General features: G+C 37.6%; 1 protein-coding gene across 1 annotated transcript in view; it reads right to left on the bottom strand.

Annotated features, from left to right (window-relative positions):
* The window catches only part of RARB (retinoic acid receptor beta), a 549,550-nt gene extending 534,244 nt beyond the window's left edge, over positions 1-15,306 (bottom strand). The window contains exons 1-2 of the mRNA XM_016198793.2: positions 15,183-15,306; positions 10,901-10,979 (exon numbers count right to left, since the gene is read on the bottom strand). The gene's annotated coding sequence lies outside the window, so the exon portion shown is untranslated. The remainder of the gene's footprint in view (positions 1-10,900; positions 10,980-15,182) is intronic.
* Between the last annotated feature and the right edge of the window lie 1,155 nt (positions 15,307-16,461).

Raw genomic sequence — 16,461 nt, forward strand, 5'->3', positions numbered from 1 at the left:
CAACTGTGCAAGGTGCTAGATTATTTCAGAAGTTGGGCTGCCTGTCATATTCTTTCCTTACAATAAGTGACAATCTATTGTTCATTTGCTGCTATGTCTCTTAGTAAAGCATTTACCAGCCATTTAATAAATATCACACAAACGCATAACTATGATATTCTCTCATAAGTAGTTCTAGGCTTCAAAGAAGGTCCAGTTACTAATCCTAATGCTAAGGGGCATGGGGACTTAAAGAAATGAGCTTCCATGTGAACTTTCCTGAAGAACTTCCCAGGGTTACTACATTGCAGAAATGTGCTATAATAAATGGACCTCAGCCAAAATTTACTTTGTAATATATCACAGATATAAATCTAACATTGTGATAAAAGCCTGAAAAAAAAAAATAGTTTCCATTGTATTAGAATTACCCTTTTGTCTCTTCACCTGGCTCCCAGAAAGTTTACACCATACATCATTTTTTCTCATGTGCACCAGTTAACAGAAGACATCTGACTTTAAATCCTTTTGCAATTCCTCTATGCACAGACTATTTTGTAATTGATGGTCCTTACTTATGAAACCTAAATCTGCAGGTGATCAGAATGCACCGATTTTCATGCCTCTGTGGCATTAATTCAAAACAGCAGGTATTAGAGAAGTAGAAATCTATGGTTCTTATGGAGGGAATACTTTTCAAATATTAATACAGTATCTTATGTAAAATGTGAATCTCAAATGTGAATCCATAACTATAAAGTCAGCCACTTTGTGTTCAAAATTCCCAAAGGACGAGAGAACGTTTAAAGAATAATTAGAAACCTTTTGTGAGCACATGCTCAGTACATCATGGACACTGAAGCTTGATATAGGAAAGCAGCCTGAAACTAACTTAAACAGAATGTCTCCTTTGTATCATTGCCTTTTACAGACTAGCCTTTCCTTGTGGTCCAGGCTGCCCTAAGAGTAGCAAGTTTCATGTACTACAAATACGTTTACCTGGGGACTGGGCATCACAAGGCTCCTGCAACCCTGTCTTCTCAATTAAGGATCAGGTGAGCCCGGCACCTCATCCTGGAGGACTTCAGAGAGGAGTGACTCAGTGCCCCCAGCAAAGGGTGTGCAGTCTAGTTGGAGAGGCCAGAGGTACCCAAGCTACAAATGGAGGGAAATAAAACCAGACATACTGCAATGCCAAAATTTGTCTTTCAGACAAGAAGTGTCACCGGGTGCTAAGATAGGGTTGCCCAGCCTTAGCCATGTCTGGCAGGGAAGGGTTCACAGAGAATATGGGGCTTGAGCTGACCTGGAAAAAAAGGAATTGTTGGATAGATAGAAGTCACAGGTATCCTAGTATAGGGATTCGGATCTATGTCAGCAAATGAGACTATAATCACAAAGTCAAGATCCACCTTTGAAAATCCCCTAATTCACTCTATAAAGTACAGAATAACATATAAAATAGTAGGTGGTATATAATACATACAAATAGGGAGGACAGTTTTATAGCACTATTTAATATATATCTGTATAGCTCAAATAGCTTCAATTAAATGCACATATGATACAACTTTGGTGTAAAGAATTTCTGATGGGCTCTTTGAAACACTGTCTTCTCAAAAGTCCAGTAGAAAAGCACTCTAGGAATTACAGACTCTGCTTCAAAGGAAATGTTTCTTCAAGTCCCAAGGTCTCCAATCTATACCTTAATTTTGTGTCTTAACCCAATTCTAGTTTACCTGTCCTAACATTAGGTCCTGTTGCCCACAAGTAGGATCCTGAAGCTCCTGCCCAGCACATTCTTGACCAACGCTGAGGTTCATTCCGCTGTCAGTGATTTAGAGTTGCATTCACTACAGACATGCTGGACTGCACCCGTTCTAGAGTACAAGTCCATGAATGTACCTTAAAACACCTTGATTTAGAATGCACAGCTCTCCATGAGACTTCATTTAAAATTTAGAACCACAGATTCTCAAGATTTGCAAAAACAGCAAAGCTCACTTGATCCAACCATAATTCTGATGCTCAAATCCCCATTAAAATGTCCATGTTAAGTGGCCTCATAATCGTATTTGAGAAACTAACTGGAAATTCCCAAAGGTAGGCATCCCATTTCAGCCACCTAAGAGTTCCTTACAAATTCCTCTCCCTTTCCCTCTCTCCCTTCCCCCTCCCTCCGTCTCTCTCTCTCTCATTAATCTTACTTAAACCCTTTGAGACCAGCAGTCAAACTCCTCTTTAAGATGACCACACCACTTGTTTGCTCAGTGAAGACCTTGTATATAATTGTTGTGCCAACCTAATTGTTAATACAACCTTCCTTTCATTCTCAAAGGCATCCCCTTTGGAAAATGAATTAAATGGCTATCCTAATATAATGGATCTTGACCAGCTAGTCGACTGCCTGAGTCTGAGCATCCTTTACTCACAGCTAAAATTTCCCATAGCCTTCAAAAAGTCTTTACGTGGCATAATTTAAGTTCTGCAACCATCCTGTTTTCTCCTTTTGAATACACAGTAGTTGGTCTCTGTGTGAGTTTGGGAAAAAGATATCAGATCCAGGTTCCCTATGGTGTGAATATATTGTTTTACATTTGACAGTCAGTCGCTTCATATCAAGTATTCAGCTTGTATTTTTTTTCTGATGAGGGGTAGCTTCTATTTCTGACTTGCAGAAATGTTGATCATTTTTGTCTGTTCTTCAAAATGAGGTTCCTACAAAGAGTTAGCCTTTTATTGAGGTCAAAGACATTACATCCCATTCAAGGATTTTTAACCACTTGGTAACAGTTCAAACATTATTTGAATAACTTCACGAAAAGATTTTGTAAAGAAAACTAGAAATCTGACTTTTGTTGGCAGGCACATAAAGCCATATACAGATGATGTATCATAGAATTGTGCGCCTGAATCTATATAATCTTATTAACCAATGTCACCCCAATGAATTTAAGTTTAACAAATTACAACACCAAAACAAAAATCTACAGAAGAAAGGAAACCACAATATACTAAGAGGCAGGACGTAATTATTAATGAGATGTGAGGAAACAGCACTAAAACAGAAAAACCAAGCCCAAATCTACCATCACTGTGTCACAGCTATTTAATCTTTAGAGAACATCCTTGGACAGACATTGTGCTCTGTATCTTTGAGAAGTTTGGTGATGCTCTTTTGAAAGTTGTGCCCTCGGTATTTCCACCCTTGTCCCATGGATGGCTTTAAAAGAAATTCGTGTACTTTTCCTCAAACTAGTCCTTCATAAAATGCACGATCAATAGAGGCCCTAATGGCTTTCACATCTCAGTCTAATAGATGCCATGCTATTGCCCTGCCAGCCTCTTGCTGCAGAATCACGGCTTCACAGGCACGTTTTCCTTTCAGCCAGACTTCACACGTGGCAGTCACAGGACACTGGCATTAACATTTAATAGAGTTTGTGGGCATAAAGCACTTTTATGGACACCTGCTAGAGAGCTTTATTTTCCTTTGAAAGTTTTATTAGAGCTGTTACATTTTTCTGCAGTGTTTTATGTGACTTGCTGTAAATGATGATTGTATTGCATTAAACAAAACAAAATCATCGGTGTCAGGCAACTAAAAAACCATGTGACCAGATGCTTGTCACCTATTTGGAGGAAAGGAGAAATGAATCTAATATTGTACAGAAGCCCTGGTGTTGCTGGTGAGGGTGATGGGAATCAAATAACCACAGAGGGTCCAAAGTGAGAAATTTGATATGATACCTAGATACGAATGAATTGTAAAAATACTAGCAACGTACACAAAAATCATTGATTTTCCCCCCCTCTGATTACTATTTCAGTGATCAGGGTATATTAGGTACTTGTTTGCTTGCAATGTGTTTTATTAATGCTCTATATCTGACACCCAATTTGGAAATCAATGCTTATTTCATCATTTTTCTCTGAGGGGTTCTATTATTTACAATTGATTTAACAGGAATGAAAGGCTTACCATTAACAAGACCCAGCTGCTGACACTCCGCAGATGAATTATTGAACTTCAAAAACTGAATTAACTTAACCATCGTCAAGACTGATGGTTTGATGATTTTTTGCGCCAAGTCTAATGTATTTATAATTAGAATGTCAAAGCAACTGTTTTCCTGCTTTGCCCTCTTTCTCAAGTCTTTCACTTTATAGTATTTTAAAGTTTGTTTGCTTCATAGACCACCATTCCTTTGAGTTTAGAAGTATTATTTTTGTGGCCTCAAAAAATACCAAGGTATGATTATTGCAAGTCTGGTTTCAAACACGTCCAAGTAAATGTGTATTTTTCACCCTTGGGTATCAAAGAACTGATGCACATAAAAGGCTGTAATTATTAGAGGTCAATATAACTTTTAAATGCCACTTACTCTTGGAAAAAGTTGGTTCAATTCCTAATCAGAGCACATGCCCAGGTTGTGGATTTGATCCTGGTCGGGGTGCATGTGAGAGGCAACCAATTGATGTTTCTCTTTCTCTCTCTCTCTTCCTTCCCCCCTCTCTCTCTAAAACTCCAATGAAAACATATTTTTTATAAAAATTGTACTAGAGGTTTTGATCAGTGCAGCAACATGCCCTCATCCGCCCTCCCCCACCTGCTCCAACATACAGGGCAAAATGATTGAAAAAGGGGAGCAAGAACCACAGATAATAGGATCTCAAAGAAGCTACAAACACATTTTTAACACAATATAAGTTTCTAAAATTTTCTGGATATAAAAGTCAACTATATTTATATACTATAAACAAGCATAAGATGTGATCTTTAAAAAGCAGTTATTAAAAATAATAAAAATAATGTATCTATTATAAGTCAAGCAGAATTTATATCACTTTCATGTCGAAGAATATAAACATTCTTGAAATATGCTAAGAAATCAAAAAAATGAGAGAAGCAGCATATTCACGCGTTACATCTGCACGTAGAGTGATCCACAAAGACAAAGCTGCTTCAGCCCAAATCCCTCCAGACTTTTTCATGTAACTTGACAAGCTGCTTCTGAAAATTATTAGGAAAAGCAAAGTAAAAGGGAAACCAAAACAGTCTCAAAGAAGTACAAAGTAGGAGCCTTAACCTAACAAACATCAAGACTTAGTGTAGAAGCAAGAATTAGATAAAACAGTATTGACAAAGAGTAAACTTATAAACAAGAAAGAAGAGTCCAGAAAGACAGACACACAGAAATATATGGAGGAAAAGATATTTATTATTGAGATAAGGCTAGACGGACGATAAAATAAAGTGTTGGGAGAAGGTGGTTTTCATATTGGGGAAAAAAAATAGATCCCTATTTCACACCTGTGACAGAAATCAATTCCAAATGAATAATGTGAAAGGAAAAACCAAGATATATATAAGAAAATAAGAGTACTTTTAGTTCCTTGAGATAGATTATAAAATAAAATTACAATGCATCAAAATTAATAAGCTGTGTTCATCTAAAGATACCACAAAGATAATAAGATATGCTTCAGTTTGGGAGTTTATATTTGTAAAACATCATTAATAAGAAATTAGTCTCCAGAATATTTAAGAACTTCTAGAAATCGACAGAAAAATATCACAGATGTTTCATAAAAGACAGAACATGTTCACTGAACATGAAAAGAAGCACAACCACACTGATAAATTAGGTCAATGCCAACTGAGATCACAAGATATTTTATTACACCAAGCAAGTGTGGACAAATAAAGAAGTTTAGTGGTACAAAGTGATGGTGAATATATAAAACCACAAGAATACTCATACACAATATATTATTCCAACATACATACACATGACAGAATCATGAACAAGGCAATAATTAACACAAAACTCAGGAGAGGGCTAAGGTTGCATTAGGAAAAGAAACAGAGGAAGTAAAAGGGTACACAGGAGTCTCAAAGGTAATGATGACATTCTGCTTCTTAAACTGGGTATGGGATATGGAAGTTTTGTTTTATTAATGTATTTTACTATTTAATTACTTTATTGATTTTTCTTGTATTTGTTGGTCTTATTATTTTACTATTTATTATTTTATTGCTGATTATTTTATATTTTATAATTTATTTTTTCATTAAATATTTATATTTATTATCCTGTCTACTATTTTCAAGTATTTTATTCATGATTTTATTATCTCTTATATACATTCTTCCATATCTTTTATATCTATTCTTTCATGACTATAATTGCCATGAAAAAAGAAACTATGAAAATTTAATCTACAAAGCAGAATGAAAATCTTAGATAAAATTCTTCATTATTTCAAAGCAATTAAAGAATAAATGACCCTTATGAAACAAGATTACAAGGAAGGGATGCAAGATTTTAAAGGCAACAGAAAGAGATGAAAATTTAGCTAGACTAGCTCAAAAAAGAATGGCAGTGTAAAACAAAACTATTACAGAAATGAAATCACACTAAATCAACCAGACAAGCATGGTAAAAAATGGTCAGTAACTTGAAAAACAGAGCAAAATGAAATTAAGATGTTTAAATGGAGAAAAAGATTACTGATGCCTAAGTCAGATCAAGGTTATACAGGAAATGCATACAGTCTATTCTTAATAAAAGGAGGAACAGAAACAAATATTCAAAGAATTTTTTTCTGAAATAAAAAGAGGCCTGCACCAACAAATGAAAAGGGAATAGTGGATGTTGGGGTGGGGGTGGGGGGTAGAGAATAAATAGCCAACACTAGAGCATATTTTTGTAAAGTCACCAGATTCAAAGAAAAGAAAATAATAGGTGGGCAACCCCAAAATGAAAAAGGCAAATCTATTCTGGACTGGAATTTCAATACTGCAGCGATGACAATTCTCCCTGAACTATAACTATAAGTCAAACTTGATTCCAGTTTTCAAGTGAGAAAAGGAGTGTGCTGGAGACGACAAGAAGAGTAATCAGGAAGACCGACTGAATTATTAACGCTTATAAAGTTTTAGTAAATAATGAATCGACAGAGAAATCTATGGAACCAAATAGAGAAACCAGATAGAGACACACATGATAATGGCTTGCCAATGGCATTTTTAAAAATTATAAGACTTCATACTGGCAACAGAGCCATAAAACGAGTCACTTTCTTATACCCTGAGAGCAGTGTCCATGTGTCTACCTTATCTGAAAAGTATTTTGTCTGTATGAATGAAACTCCCTTTTTGACTTAGAGACCTAGTGGTTCCATCTCTAAGAAGCAGTCCTAAAGGAACAATCAGTATAAACACAAGTACGATTCTATTTGTTGTATACTTATGAAATACAACAATTTGAAATAGTTTAATGTCTACAAAAAGAAATGGTCATATATGCTACCATACATCTATATAATAGACTATACACAAACCTTTTTTTTAAATCACAATTTCAAAGAATAGTTAATGACAGGAAACATGTTGCTTAGAGAACTGTCTACTTACAGTATAATTCTAATTTAGAAGAGGGAACACATTAATGTGTATGCATTTTAGAAAGCTGAAATGTTTGGCGAGGGATTCATCTGCTCCATACTTTTTGTCTGATGGATCAGGACAGAATGTGACTGTGGTCGATTCTGGCCCCTACAGTATTATGAGCACTGAGTAGTGGCCATCCTGCCTGCAGTCAGGACACTACGGGTGACTGCGTACGTACTCACAGCTAAGTGTCTGGGTGAAATGAATACCTTTAAATGGCAGCAGTCAGAGGAGAGGGGAGAAGTTGATAAAACATTCCTACTTTTCTAAGTAAGAGAAAACAAAAATAAAATCCAGGAGCAGAGACAGATGGAAGAGACTAGGAGAAAGGGGGGACACTTGAAGGGTTGAGGTCCCCGAGGAATTGGGAAAGGGTGGCACCAAGAGCCTAGGGTGTGGGACTAGCCTTAAGCATGAGGAGGCACATCCCTTCCCCCCACACCAGCAGGAAGAGGGGGAACATGGAAGCTTCAGGTTGAGCAAGAAGTTCAGCTTCTTTATTTTTTGGTAACTTCAACTTTATCAACAAAATAAGCGGTAAGGCTATCAAATAAGATTAGCAAGGTTTTATGTTGGGGACATGAGAAAAGTGGAGAAAATAATACAGCAGCAGTCTTTAAAAAAATAAGTCAAGCTTTTCACCAATTCAGAGTATACCCCCCCTCCCCCCAGTTAGTGGAATTGGTGGTGGTCTCTAATTGACACCACATTTATGGACGGGCAGGACATACAAGAGGTTTAACTCCCTGTTCTCTGTTTTGGCATCCACTTCTTGATGTTCTCCTTCACCTAACCCACGTTACGCTGACATGATCTTTGACTTCCCACGGAGAAGTGTTCATTTTAACTGGCAGGCAAATGATATTACCCTCTGAAGGCCCATCATGCTAAATGACCATTAAACCATTACACTTAAGAACTGCCTCTCAAGATGGAGATTTCCAAGTGCTTCACACGGCATCACTGTTTAACTATCAGCATTTTATAGACAGGGAAATGTCATCGCCAAGCTCACATGAACTCCTCGGTTATAAACAAAACATCTGTGGCTGGTTAGCTCCCTTGGTTGGTTCATCCATGAAGTTAAATGACCAAAATCTTGGGTGGAACCCTTGTAAAGCTCTGTTAGGACGGCTCTCTTTATAAGCCATTTATTCACAGCTCCAGTTAGATGAGCCTTCTCCCAAAAGGAGGCCCTGATTCAGAGAGCGTGTGGCTGCCATCACCCCATCAATCAACCTCCCTCCTTTTCCCTTACCATGGCCCCTCCATGTTCACCAGGCTCTTCTCCTTTCAGGCTACCCTGCTTCTGTGCCTGTCCCCAAGTTCTTCCTTCCACCGTGTTATTTTGTTCCTACCCAACCCCTCTGCACTTCAAAGTTTGCCTCAACTTCACTGCAGTCCAATATTTTTCTCTGGTAACTCCAGTTTTCACGAGTGTCTATGCAGCTGAATGACCACCCTTGGAATTTACATTCTACTCTTTAGTTCACAATTATATTTGGTTTGACACATAAGCTGCTCAAGGGCAGCAAACACAGGTATGGCACAATATAATGCAAAAAGGAGATCTGTTTTCTATCTCAAGTGCAGTACTTCCTAGCTGGGTAATCTTGGATAAGGCATCTGATCTCTGTGGACATTCATTTTATCACGTGAAAGATGAAAAGCCATACAGTTGTAATTATCTGCCTGATACTTTTTAATCACTTATCTCTTTAGTATCACTCAATAAACACTTGATGACTGATGGAGTCCTATTAATAGATAAATACAAATCCATAACCAGAGTGCAAAAAAATCATGCACATAAAACCCCCAACCCTATGGGCAATGTAAGCCCCCAGGAACAGTTCTTTTCCTTTCTCTTATATTCAGCCGTATTTTTCGAAGTTGTGAAATAGTGCTAATTGTGACACATTCACTTACATCTTTAACCGTTCAGTTGACAACTATCTTTAGAACACAACTTCTTATACTTGAACTTGCCTACATTGATGTATACCTATGTCCAAACAACCCTTACCAAGTGTTTGAAATAAAACCTTTTAATCACAGAAAAGCAATAAACAAAACATAAAGAAACCTTTTGCCATATGACGTGTTGAAAAGCAGCTGCCAAACTTCCAACTCCCTTAAGTCCTGCTAACTTGTTAAAGAGCAAAAAGAAGGCTAAGAGAAGATGGAAGCAGGTGAAAGGCCACAGGCTGGGAAGGTGGAGTGGCCCTGATGCAAGAGGTGTGTTCCTAGGTCCCACAGCATCAAAGCCCAAAATGCCCCTGGTGTGTTCCATAGGTCACACTCCTTTCTTCTCCCATAACGCACAGCTGAAGATATGTTTTCTGAGCCTTGAGGCACTGACTCTCTTGACCTGGGCCCAGTTCTCTTTGGGAAACCATTACTGTACCGTGAGGGAGACATAAGGTCTCTGTAGTGTTAAGGCATACAAGCTAAGCAGAGATTCACAGGACAATTTGCCTGCTTTTATTGATCCAGCTCAGAGGCTAGCAAACCACAACCTGCGGGACAAATCCAGCAATTTTTTTTTTTTTTTTTTTTTTTAAATTCCAGCCTTTATCTGGGGGAAAAATATCATGACACCTGAAAATGTAGACTTCAGCTTTTAGTATCCGTAAATAAAGCCTTAGTGGGCACACCATACTCACTTCATTACATTTTGTTGAGGGCAGCTTTACTTCTATAATGGCAGAATTGAGTAACTGTGACAGAAACCATATGGCCTACAGTATTTACTTTCTGGATATTTACTTTCTGGAAAAGTTTTCAAACATCTGATATAAACTCCTAAATCCCCCATCCCCAACACAGAGCATATAAAGCACATGTTTTAGATTTTAATATCTTTGCATATTTCACCCTGGGAACCCTTAATGATTTAGCAAAGCACACTGATATCAGCTGAATTTAGAATTTTGTAGGACATGCTAACCTAGAAAGATTTAGAATTCTAAATCCCACTTAGAGTTGCCAGAATACAGCAATTTGAGACCAAAATCCTCTCAAGTGAGAGAGCTGCTTTAGAGTTTTCTGTTTAACTTCCAGGTGAGTACAATAACAGCATGGCAAGGTCATTCTAATGTGTATTTACTAAAACTGTATGAGAGTTGAAAGACAGACTTTTTCTTACACCACGAGGCTCTAAGACAAAATTCCACCCCTCGATACTCAACCTCACTTTATCTGTAGTAACTCACGTTCCACCCCAAACAGAGGCAAACTGTCCAACCCCCAGAACCTTGTTTCAGGAGATACTTCAATAGGAAATAGGACGGCAACATCAATTATCTTTTCTCTGAGTTCTTCCTGCCAAGAAACTATTGTCATGGTTCAAACCAACTGGAATACATATTCCAAAACCCAGATAAGGCCAGTTACAAAGGGAATCACTCAACACGGCTGCTAACAAGAGTATTAGGAGCTTAAATGGGGTAAATCTGAACATACCTCCTGTCTGTAGGTCCTGAGAACAAGTGCCTAGATGAGAAGGATGGGTGACAGTCTCTTTACGGTGATAGTCAGGACCCTGCAATAAAAATAATCTTCATTTAGCAGTCTTAAATAGCACGATGCAGAAAAATAAATGTAAAATACATTTGATTATTTAGAGTCTTTGCCTGGCCTCATGACACCTCCTTTCCATGATGTGACGTGTTTTTTTCTTTTCACAATGAGGAGGAACCACCAAGCTCCTTTGCTAAATCTTGATCCAACCTGGAACATCTCCACTGAAGTTGCGATCGTTGAGAGAAAACCGAGTGCATAAAGCCTGTTTGTGCTAAGCTTTGCATTAACTGGGCTCAGGTGTGAGCTTGGTACTTTACTGTGCAAAAGAACTCTCAAAGTTGATGGACAGTGATTGTAATGGTGCATCTACCATGATAGGTCTTTGACTCGATAGCAAATTGAAAGCAGATTCAATAGGAGTTCTGCTAAAATCCAAACCAATGAAGATTGAAAAAAAACAAGGACACATCTTGTGATCTTCTTGGGTTCTTCATTTTTTACGTGATAAAATAAGTCCTAGGGTCTACTGAGAAATACTTCTCATTATATTGCCTTGCCCATCTTAAGGAAATATGCCGAGGGCTTTAATCCTAGCTTTCCCTCAAAAAATAAATCCTCATCTTCCAAATTGTCTTTTATTCGGAGAACATAATTTGGTTTTCTTAATTTCTGCCTGGCAGGGAAGCTAAATAACTCCTCTCTGGATTAGCCCAGATGCCCCTATCTGCCTAGGGGAGGAGGGTGGGAATGCTCAGATTACATCTCCACAGTAAGATCCCTCCAAAGAAACAGTCAAATGCAAATCTCTGAATTTTTTTATTTATTTATGATGGAACTACATGGTCCTACAACCACCTGCCAAGCAAGGTCCCCAGCCATTTAACACAGTGGGACTCTGCGTGTCTTCTTGAATGTACTTGTGCTCCCATTATATCTGGGGCCGGCCGTTCTATGAGAGTATCTTCCAGGTGCTGCCAATTACCTCTCCCGACATCATTTTCTGGGGGAATATTAAATTCAGTTCCTTTTATCCTGTGCCCAAGGCCAACAATGAAGCAGTTGATCTCCATAATTCAAACATGTCTGATACCTTAGATTCAATTGCCCAGTTTAAGACAGGCATTTAATGAAGAACTGGCGAATGAGAAGTTTAATGGCTAAAGTGAAGACACTCCATCTTACAGATCTCTTCTTACTTATGTGGAATCATCAGCCAGGGTTATTGATTTGCATTTACTGACTGGGCTTTCTATTGTTTTCAGATGTTGTATCCCCAGTCTGTGCCTGCAGGCGATTAGTTTTCAGGGCTGTCCTAAAAAAAACCCAAGCCTTCCCTACTTAATGAAAAAGCTGAAGCATTCACAGGAGCCTAGAGAATCCAACACATTTCAGAAAGTGCAAAAGCATTTCACTGATTGTTTTTATTTTACAATAATAAAAATCTACAGAGAAATCATTAAAATCTTAAAAAATGAAACATGAATCCCTCTTTACAAAAAACAGCATTATTGAGTTATAGTTTACAGATATAAATTTATATATGTATATATGCATATATATACACATATAAATTTGCATGTATATATGCATATATATACATATACATTTATAATTTACATGGAATTCCCCTATTTGAATGTACAATGTAATGATTTTTGGCAAACTTACATAGTTGTTCAGCCATCTCCACTACCTAGAGCATTTCCATTATCCCAAAGAGAAACCTCAAGCTCATTTATAGTTACAACTACCAGCCCTGGTCAACACTAACCTACTCTATCTCTATAGATTTGCCTTTATGGAAATTCCATATTAATATAATCATAAAATATGTGGTCTATGTGCCTGGCTTCTTTCACTTAGCATATTATTTTGAGGTTCATCCATGCTATAGCATGCATCAGTATTTCATTCCTTTTTATTGCAAAACAGCATTCATTGAACAGCTATATTATAATTTGTTTACCCATTCACCAGTTCATGGACATTTGTTTTGTTCCAACTATTATGAATAATGCTGCTATGAACATTTGTGTACAAGCCTTTATGTGGACATATTTTCATATCTTTTGGGTAGATTCCTAGAAGTAGAATTTCTGGATCATATGGTAAATCTATGTGTAACATTTTTTAAAAATGCCAAACGTTTTTCCAAAGTGGCTGTTCCCTCTTATAATTCCACCAGCAATGTATGAGGGTCCTGGTTTCTCCACATCCTGTCCAACACTTGTTATTGCTTATCTTTTTTACTATAGCCATACATGGTTCACTCTAAACGTTGAAATAAGAGTGATTTCAAATTTGTACCACAAATATAAAAATACACCTAACATTTGTCGAGGGCCTACTTTGTGTAATGTTCTTTAAATATATTATTGTTAGCCCATCATAAACACAATGACATATCATCCATAGTTTACAAATAAAGAAATGAGGCTCATAAAGGTTAAACATTTGCCCTTGGAATCCCAGCAAGCAGGTGGCAGGATCTGAATTCTATGCCAGATGTGTGTGATACTAAACTAAATATAAAAGTTATTCATGCAGAAGTGAAGACATATTTGAAACATAAGCATGGGTTTCATCTTATTAATCATGGCCAAGGCACTTCTGTTAATGTCATCAAAAAGAGGGATCAACAAACAGTAAACTCATCTGTTTCAAAAAACTACAGATTATTTTTTTGAAGAAACTGTACTGACAAAATGAAGAGTTTTAGAAGTTCTAGAAAATAATTTCACCTTGAAATTTTCTCTTCAAATGACAAATCCCACAGTTGTAGTTTTGATTGAAGATTTAACTAGCAAGATATTTATGACAATCAAAACTCAAAAGAAACATGCTTCATAGCCATGAAATTGCTGAATGGTTTTTATTAACTGTACTGAGTCATTTGCTACTGTCTAAAGATGTGAATCCTGACAACTGCTGTTCATGTTTGAGTGCTCAAAACACATTTATTGCTGGTTTCTGGCATCTCGTCTGCGATCGAAAAGTATTGATGTTTCATCTGGCTCACATTCCATTACAAATATGCTGCTGGCAGAGTGGTGGTGGCTGATATCAGTGGATGCAACTGCTCCAGCTCAAAATCGGTACCTTACTCGTCTCTGTCCATACCTCTTGTTCTACCCACTCTCCTACCACCACTCATGACTCCAACTCTATCTGATCTGTTCACTGTCATTCAAAAGGACACCCTGCTCTCTCAAAGACTTGTTCTTTTCTGTCTTGGAGATGCTCTCTGAACACTGACTAGAAATGCTCAGCATTTAAGAACTGGTACCTTTATTCCCTTTGGATTCAATATTTACCTGGCTGACCTAGATGTTTTGCTAATGAATACCTGTTTCTCTGTTTTATTTTAGACTATGTGGTGAGGTAGATTGTTGCTACTTAAAGTATAGTCCACAGACAGGCAACAACATCAGCATCCCCTAGGAACCTGCTAGAAATACAGAATTTCACACCTCGACCCTGACCAATCAGATTTTAACAATCTGCCCAGGCGATTCTTAACTTTAGCTAGATCCTCAGCTTGAGCTGGTATGGACTCCATGTCTAACCCCCAGACCCAGAACCTCACATCACCCAGCTGAAAATCTGCCCTCACCAGGAATAAGAGCAGGAACATGTATCGTTCAGAAAGCACTTCCTCTTGCCTTCATAGGTTTCTTCTCTCTGCCTCCAAACATAAGAAAGCCACTCTCTTCAACAACAAAACTCTCCTGACCTTGTCACCCTGTGAGGAAGGGTGCACTATTGTTCACGTTTGTCTGCTTCCTCTCCCAGCAGGAGTATTAAACAGACCCATCCTGTTAAACTCAGATTTGCTTATATGACTTGCTTTGTCCAATGAAATATAAGCAAAGGTGGTAAGGGTCATTTTTAAGTAGAAGTTTTAAGAGTCAGTTGATGCCTTGCCCCCCCACCCCCCAGCCTTTCTCTCTCATCACAAGACTGGCAATGACCCAGATGGAGGAGGCACTGTCAGCTTGAGTCCAGAGAGCAGACAACACAGGGCAGGATCTAAGGCGACCTAGGGAGGGAAAGTAGACGTGCTATTGAAATCTACAGACATTTGAGGTCAGTTTGTTACAGCATACTTTAGCAAAAGCTGAAAGATATACCTTGAATCACTATAGTTTATCCCTTATCCAATTAAAGAAAAAACAAACAAACCACACCTAGAGAAAGGAGTCTTACTTAGAGGCACACTTACATTTGAAATCTCTATTGGAATGTCCCCTCCTCCTCTGCCAACTCTAGCAATATTTTTAAAATTCTTCTTCTTCTGATTTCCAGATTCCTCCAGGTCTATTTTTATTCCTTTAGAGCAGGGATCAGCAAATTTATTCTGTAAATGTCCAGATAATAAACATTAAACATTTTGGGCTTTGCAGGCCATATGGTCTCTAGCAACTACTCAGCTCCACTGAGATAGCATGAAAGTACTCAGAAACTTTATAAATAAGTGGGTGTGGCTGTGGTCTAGTAAAACTTTCCTGGTCTAAGGTTCAAAATTTATAGGTTATTCTTAACTTGTCCCACAGTCTAATCCCGTCTAAACTAACCAGGGATTAAAGACTAACAAAACCACAGAAATTTCAGCTCAAGGGATAACAGGCATTTTTCAACCCTATAATTTTATAGATAAAGAAACTGTTACCCAAACAAACTAAAAAGTCACACCAAAAAATAATGTGGTGAAGGCCTGGAGTGGGGTGGGAGCAGGGTAGAGGGGGGCTAAAGGGAGGGAAATGGGGGACATCTGTAATATTGTCATCAATAATAAAATAAAAACAGAAGTCTAGTTAATGTTATGCATACCCTGATATCTTCAATTTGCCTTGAAATGCATCAAAAAAAAAAAAGATGGATTGATGAATAGGTAAAGAGATAAGTATCTATCGATAGGTAAAGCAAGGATAATAAAATGTTAATTGTAGAATATGGGTGGTGGCTATGTGGATATGCACTGTAAAATTCTTTTAACCTCTCTGTATATTTGAAATATTTCACAATAAAATGTTGGGGGGCAGGTAAAGTATACCAAAGCTAAAGTCTATATGTCTGAGACATAATCAATTGATTTGTGAAGTATAATTCCACTTGATAAATATCCCATGAGAATTTATCTAACTGAGTTTGAAAAACTGATCTAAGTAAGACCTTGAGAAATCAGCTCAAATACTTTCATGTTCATTCAATAAATACTTTTTGAGCCACTGCTATAATGTTAGGTACCGGGACACCTTGGTAAAAAGAAAGATGCTGAACTTGCAGTCTAAAGAAAGACAAAAAACAGCCAATCCTCGGTGATTTTAAAATTTTCTAACAAATATTGTCTGTACCACCTGTTAGACACTTAATGTTTACTATGTTGTGTTTGAGCCTCACGTCCTCCATGGAGATTGTAAGCACCTTAAAACACAGGGGTCCATGCACTGGCCTCAGGGTTTTATGTATGTCATACCCAATTGCCGTGCTTAAGATGGCTC

This window comes from Miniopterus natalensis, chromosome 15, assembly GCF_054644295.1.
Source record: "Miniopterus natalensis isolate mMinNat1 chromosome 15, mMinNat1.hap1, whole genome shotgun sequence".
Lineage (NCBI taxonomy): Eukaryota > Metazoa > Chordata > Mammalia > Chiroptera > Miniopteridae > Miniopterus > Miniopterus natalensis.